Here is an 8,001-nt window from a genome sequence, read left to right on the forward strand (position 1 = left end):
AGAAGGTGATACCTCCCACCCCCTTTCAGTTTTCAGCCTTGCAATTGTTTGATTCTATATCTCAGTTGATTGAAATGCAATTGTTTGTCCCAGATTCATCTGTACCATCCTTAGTTTCGTTGTCTACTCCATAAGAATGAAAGCTCTCTTATGAAACCAAGGTAAATTGGGTTCTTGCTTTTCTTTCTCTTCAATTTTCAACTCACAATTCGACTGTATTTCATACTTTCAATAATTTCTCATAACCAAATTCGAGTGAATTCAGTTTCTAATCACCATTTATTTGGTGCCACAGGTACAATCTTTCACCATTGTCACAAATTCTTTCTCGCATTCTCACATGGTGACAAGTTCTCATCTTCCTCCAACAACAGACCCTTTGATTAGAATTCGAGACCCGTCTCTTCTATGGAGGTGGGTAGTCAAGAAAGTTTGCGAAAATCGGAATGGGTTAGATAAGGAATCGATAGTGTGTGTCAGATTTTGGAGGGTTGTTCATGGGGACCTTCTCTGGAAAATGCATTACATGTGTTTGATGAAATGCCTCAAACAGAGTTAGTCATTGGAGTCTTAAAGAGGCTCAAGGATTTTGATCTAGCAATGAGCTATTTTCGATTTGTTGAGACGAAAACCAACAAAGCACATTGTCCAGAAGCTTATAATTCGCTTCTCATGGTAATGGGTAGGAGCAAAAAATTTGATTGTCTTGATCAGATTTTGGAGGAAATGAGTCTTTCTGGGTTTGGCCCATCTAACAGTACTTGTTTTGATTTAGTTGTCAGCTGTGTCAAGTCTCATAAGCTACGAGAAGCATTTGGTTTCATAGAATCCATGAGAAAATTCAAATTTCGCCCTGCTTTTTTGGCATATAAAATTATGATTGGTGCTTTGTTTGCAGTTCCTGAACTTGACCTCATGCTTACTCTGTTTCATCAGATGCAAGAGCTAGGCTATGAAGTGAATGTGCAACTGTTCACGACGCTCATTCGCGTGTTTGCCAAAGAGGGTCGGGTTGATACTGCTCTTTCGTTGTTAGATAAGATGAGAAGCAACTATTTTGATGCAGATATTGTCGTCTATAATGTTTGTATTGATTGCTTTGGGAAAGCGGGTAAGGTGGATATGGCTTGGAAATTCTTTCATGAGATGAAAGCGAATGGCCTTATGCCCGATGATGTGACCTATACAAGCATGATAGGGGTTCTTTGGAAAGCTAATAGGTTGAATGAAGCTGTGGAGCTATTTGAGCAGATGGAACTTAACAGGAAAGTTCCATGTGCATATGCTTATAACACCATGATCATGGCTTATGGCTCGGCTAGAAAGTTCGATGAAGCTTACAATTTACTCAAGAGACAAAAACTAAAGGGAAGCATTCCTAGTGTGATTGCGTATAATAGTATTCTTACATGTCTTGTGAAGAATGGTAAGGTAGATGAGGCTTTAAGGATATTTGAGGAGATAAAGAACGATGCAACCCCTAATCTTTCAACCTATAATATTCTCATAGGCATGCTTTGTAAGGCGGGGAAAGTGCAGGAAGCTTTGGTGATTCAGGAAGCCATGAAAGGAGCTGGCTTGTTTCCAAATGTTTTGACCATGAATATAATGATTGATAGGTTGTGTAAGCCATCACTGATTGTACGTACTATTTCTCTTGTATACATGTTAAATTCTCAGGTTTTCTTCTTAGTTAAATTCTTTGGCTGTGTGTTATGCTATATTTTAATTAAATTACTTCGGTGTGTTATTGTTCCTTAATTGTGGTTGGGTTGAATGAATTTTGTTCGATATTGGATTGAATGTTTATAAACAAAAATTGAATGTTCTGAAAAAGAAAAAAATAAATAAAGAGATTTGGTGACTAAAAAATTGATCGGCAAATTCTACACTTTTGCGACTAAAATCATTGGTCGGCAATTCCTGACCTTTTGGTGACTAAATTGTTAGTCGGCGATTCCTCGAATTTTGGCGACTAATTTGTTTGGTCGTGGAATGTGACAATTGGCGACTAAGATATTTGGTCAGGAAAATATCACTTCTCGCGACCAAAGTGTTTTACCAACAAAATGGATTAGTCGCAATAATGATATATTTAGCGACCAAAAATTTAGTCAGCAAATCTAACTTTTCCCGACCAACAAAAATTTTGGTCACGAATTACTTTTGCCGACCCTCAATTGGCGACCAAAGTCGCGACCAAAATTGGTCGCGGATAACTTTTACCGACTAAAAATGGGCTTTTAGCGACCAATTTTTTGGTCGGCAAATGTGTTATTTCTTGTAGTGATGTTAGGAATTTAAAAAGTTTTATGAAATTTTCTATCAGATGTCTCATATGGGTGTGAAACCCACAGCATGTGAGTCTCACACCCATATAAAATATTTGTTAAAAATTTTATAAAACTTTTAAAATTTCTAATATTACTCATAAATAATACTTCGAGCATTAAAATGATCTAGATTATTCCAATTACTAGACAACCAGAATCCTACCCTCCAATCTGAAACAATTAATCAATAATAATTTCCATTATTTAAAAATTTTATTGTCAACTTGCCTAAGAAGCTATTAAGTTATTAAAAACATCTTTTGACCATTGTAAATTAACAATTGCTGCACCAAGTGCCTATCTATCCATATATTATAGGAGGAAAAATGAGTTTCTAATTCATAAACTTTGTATGAGTTTCAATATTTCAATCATTTTAATTTTCTAATTTTTTAATTTAAAAAAAAGATCTCAGCATTTATTGACTTTTTCTAACCCACAAGCCTTTTTGACTTCTCTCATATCTACTGCAATACCATTTTCAATTTCTCCCATATACTATGGTTAGTGATGTGATTGTTAAATTATTTTTATAAAAAATCTAAAAAAATAATTTGTATATTAAAAAATATATCTAAAATAAATATAAATTCTTATTAAAAATAACAAGTTACAATTGCAAAAAAGAAAAAAAGAAAAAGAAATTGCACTGCAAAAAATAATTTATTTATTAAAATAATATCTAAAACAAATATAAATTTTTATTAAAAAAATAACAGGTTGCAATTGCAAAAAAAAAAAAGAGAAAAAAATTACACTGTTCATTTTATTAAAATCTAAAAAAATAATAATTTATATATTAACAAATATTTAAAACAAATATAAATTCTTATTTAAAATATAACATATTGCAATTGCGAAAAAAAAAGAAAAAATTACATTGTGCATTTCATTAAAATATAAAAAAATAATTTTTATATTAAAAAAATAAGGGCATTTAAACACAAATCCTAATTTATGAACTTGTAATTCATTAAATTCTAACTAAGATTTTTTAGATCTTCAAGTCTCATTAAATTTTTAATAGTCAAAATTGCTCTTTAAACAATAATGGTTCATAATTTATGATTATTTATAAATGAACATAATGATTTGACATTTGTTTTGATTTTCAAAATTTTAAAATATCAACATTCAAATTGAAAAACCTACAAAAAAAATTTATGTGAATTTTTTTTTTTTTGAAAATTTTGAAAAACTGAATTATTTTTTTGTGCAAACTGAAAATTTTGTGTCTATAAAGGACCATGATGATGGAACAGTGATATGCAAAACTAGGGAAAAAAAACTTTAAATATGAAAAAATTGATAATGTTCTCAGTTTTAAAACTAAAAAAAAAATTATTAATATTTTCAATTTTATTGGATTATTGAATCAAACCAATCAAATAGAATAGCAAAAACATTTAATCTCATGCTCTGCTTTTTTATCAATTAGTGAAACAACGATCTGGAACATTACTATGCAAAATTGATAATGTTCTTTAGTTTTAAAATTTGAAAAAAATTGATAATATTTTCAGTTTTACTAAATAGGATTTATTGGTTCAAAAAATCTTTAATAGGACCTAAGTGTAGACACCCTATTTTTGACTGACCTTAAGACTCAGACGTCATCAATTGAGCGCTTGGTGATTGTGCATGCCGTGCTCGTTCTGAGGTTTTGGAGTTTTTGGCTGAGAGCCTTGCCTCCGGGCCTCTAAACTCTTTGTGCTTTGGCTCGGTTTGTGGACCGAATCTTGTTTTCTCTTCCCGAAGGGAGGGAGAGGTCTTGTAGACCATCTCTTTGTGGTCATAGTCCACTTTTCCCGTTTGGAGACTAGCTTATGATTTTTGGAGCCTTCGGTCGTGCGTTTTGTCTTGGGACCGCTTAACGTTCTCCATTTGGCGTGGTTTTTGAACCATGCCTTGTTGCCTCTGCCTAGAGGAACACTGTGGTCCGGGAGATCACTTTTGTGGTCGTATACCACTTTTGATGCCAGTAGGCTAGTTTTTGAGGCTTTCGGCCACGTGCTTTGCCTCCCGATCTCTCATCTTGCATCCGTTTTGATTTTTTTTTTTATACAAACCTTGTTTTCCTTGTTCGGAAGGTGGTACAAGGGTGGGAGACCAGTTTTTCCCCTTGGAGACCACTTTTCCTCCTGCCAGCCAATTTTCTGGTCGGATAACTGGCTTTCTTGGTCTTTGGGCCACCTTTTCTGGTCGGCCACCACTCCACTTGCTTGTTTTCAGTGTGTAGACTTCTCCTACCCCTGGCCGACCAGTTTTTGTTATGGGAGACCACTTGTAGTGGTCGGCCGACCACTTAAAGTAGATGGCCGACCACTTCAAGTGGTTGGCTGCTTTTTGTCACATTTTTAGAGATATTTTTGGCCAGCTAGCACAGTTGGAAAGCACTAGAACCATCCTCCATACACGTGTATAGAGGGATGGCCTTGAGACTTAGCTTCTTGAAGAAGCTTATGCTTTTGCTCTCTATAAGAGGGAGGCTCCTCCTCCCTCCTCTAGGTTTGGAAATTGGTGGTTTGAGGTTTAGAAATAGGTGGTTTGAGATATACATAGACACTTGTATCTATATCTCTCTTTTGATCTTGTTTTGTGCCTTAAAGTGTCATTTTGTCTCACTTTTGCACACAAACACACACTCAAACACCATCCTTTTGTTGTTGAGGTACTTAGGAGCTGGTTTTGGTGTTCATGGGTTGGTTTGAGCTTGAAAAACCTGCTGGAGTTGCAGCTTTAAAGGTGGTCTTCAAGGGTGAGTTTCTAACCCTTAAATCCCCCATTTTTGCTTAAGCTTTTAGCCTTATTTTCATGCTGATTTAAGCTTAACTTTCTACAACAAAGAGTTCTGTTTTTGCATGCTTTAAGTGTTTGATTAAGGTCACTTTTCTATTGGGGGTGATCTACCCCCTCTTAGGCCTTGTTTTGAGCCATCCCTCTAGGCTCTTGTTGTAGCCTTTGCATGACCTTTCTGCCACTGAAATCCAGAGGATTTTCAATGGTGGAAAGGTGGTTTTGGGGTCCTAAATAGGAGAGGGTCATCCTCTCTCCTTGTATTTTGAATACTTGTTTCATATGCCTCATGTTTAAGCATGTTTGTTCAGCTTGTATTGGCTTGTTCTTAGCATGTATTTGGGGTTATTTCAGCATGTCATACCACTGTTTTGGTTTGGTTTCGTCACCCTTTGCATGCCTTGTACACTTGTAGTGTAATCGTCAAAAACTAGTCTTGTATGCTTCATGAAGTAGCATGTCATTCTAGCTTGATTTGAGTCCATCTCAGCATGTTCACGGTGTTTTTTTACCATGATATACCTCTGTTAAGGTTTGGTTTAATAGCCCCATGCATGCTCCATGCACTTGTAGTGCAATTTCATGAATTAGCCTAATGTGTCTCATGCTTTGACATGTCATTCTAGCATGCTTTTGGCTTAACTCTAAGAAGCTTTTGTCCATGTTTTAGCATGCTCTAGCTTTGACTTGTGTTGTTTTGGTATGCATGCCATGCTTTGTATAGCTATAGTGCATTCTAGCTTGTTAGCTTTGTGTATCAAGTCCACTAGCATGCCTTGCTTGACCTATTTGAATGATTTGGCATCATTTGTAATGTGATTTCAGTCTATGTTTCATGGTCATACACTTGCATCTTTCACTTATTCAATGCATTGGAGGGTTTGCCCTTTATGCCTTTAACATGGATCATTACGTATGCCTTCACGCCTAAACTTGCGAGCTATCATTTCAATGTGTTTTTGGGGTTATTTTTCCATGATATAACTCTGATTTTTTTTGGTTAAGTCATTCCATGCTTGGTCTTAATAGGTGTAGTGTAAACCACCTTATTTGCCTTGCATTCACCATGCCTTATGCTCGTCATGCTAGCTTGTTTTGGCTTCCTTCCATACATATTTTAGACTCATTTTAACATGTTCTAGGACTGTTTTGAGTTGCCTTGATCACATGCTTCATGTTTTGCATAGTTGTAGTACAAGTGCTTATGCTAGCTTCAAGCTCCGGGCACCATAGCATGCTTTATTTGTGTTGTGTACATGATTTAGCATCACTTAACATGGCATTTCAGAGCATGTAGCATTGCCATGTTCCCACTTCATTCACTCTTTAAGTGCCTTTGAGTGTTGAGCATTGCTGCCTTGTTTATGGCTTAGTATGTATGCTTGCATGCCTAGGTATTTGAGCCTCCATCTTAGTTTGTTTTGGTCCTTATTTTGGCCTATTTAAACTCCGTCCATGGTTGTTTCATACATTTGTGCCATGTATTGCATGTCTCCTCTGAAGTCCTCTTTATTAGCTTTCATGCTTAAGGACTCTAGCATGCTTTGCTTGTATTATTTGAATGATTTGGCATCATTTCATACTTCATTTTAGTGCACTTAGTGTTGTTACACTTCCACATTTATCACTCCTTGAGCACTCTTGAGAGTTGTGCTCTTATGCCTAGTCAATGGACCTTTGCATGTGCATGCTTCTATATGCTCTTGTGCCTTCGTTTCATCATTATGGCCACTGATTTGGGCATGACTGAGGTCTACCCCTTTTTGGTTTAAGTCCATTTAGCATGTTTATTTACATGTTGTTCGCATGCTTATTGTTCATTGCATTAAGTATGCCATCTTACATTGCATTGTGCATGCCATGTGGTTATTTGCATTGTGTATGCCAAGTTGTTTCTTTGCATTGAGTATGCATGTTCCTAACATTGCTAAGTTGCCCTTGTAGCATTGCATTGTGCATGCATGCATTAGCATTGTTCGCATGTCATTAGCTTTGTTAAGTTGATCATGTCACATTGCATTGAGTATGCCATGTTGTCGTTTGCGTTGTGTATACCATTTTGTTGCATTTTGTGTGGAATAGGTATTAGTCCAAATACAGGAAATGAGGGGCATTTCATACTTGAAGTGATGAAACATGCCTCAATTCTCGGTCGCCAACGCTTTTGATCAAGCATGATAGAGTTCAAGGCTTTATGTGTTTATGTGTACATTCATTTCATATTGAATTGTGCAATTTGGCTTCTCGGCCATCATGCATTGAGATGCGTGATTGGTGGCCCGAGGGTCGAGAACCACACTCCCTTGAGCTTATGAAATGATAGGGAGGGTGGATGTGCACACATATCTTGCAATTACATTGCCATGCCCTTTCTTGGTTTTTGTTGTAGAAAACTGGGGTATAGCAGCAACATCTGGTCGGCCAGCCAGAAAAAACTAGCTGGCCGACCACTTTTTCTGGTTCACAGCAAAGATAGGTGGCCGACCATGGCTAGTGACACCTATAGGTGGTCGGCCACTCTCCCAGAGGTTCCCATGGTGGAGTTTAAGCTTTCTGGAGCTTGATGCAAGGTTCTGAGAACAATTGCAAACAGAGGCAAGTTGGGGCATCGCGATGGATTTTCGAACAAGGCGACCGAGCATGCATCTAGTCTTCTCCCTCTGAGAACCTCATGTTTTACTGCTTTATTTAGCTTCTTTACTTAGCTAGATTAGGCATTCGTTTTATACTTTAATAGTTAATGCGTTTAGCTATTTCAATTTGTTTTGTAATAATTAGTTTAATTAGCTTAGATTAGCTAGTTAGCTAGTTAGCTTCTTATTCGGTCCCTCCGTCGAGAGGGCACAATGTTGTAATAAGTGTACGCGTGTGT

The 8,001-nt window shown here is 36.5% G+C and overlaps 1 pseudogene; it reads left to right on the forward strand.

Moving 5' to 3' along the window:
• Window positions 1-281: 281 nt before the first annotated feature.
• Window positions 282-1,697, forward strand: LOC145822345 (uncharacterized; annotated as a pseudogene).
• Window positions 1,698-8,001: the final 6,304 nt, after the last annotated feature.

The sequence above is a fragment of the Camellia sinensis genome, chromosome 1 (genome assembly GCF_055761805.1).
Source record: "Camellia sinensis isolate YWXY chromosome 1, ASM5576180v1, whole genome shotgun sequence".
NCBI lineage: Eukaryota > Viridiplantae > Streptophyta > Magnoliopsida > Ericales > Theaceae > Camellia > Camellia sinensis.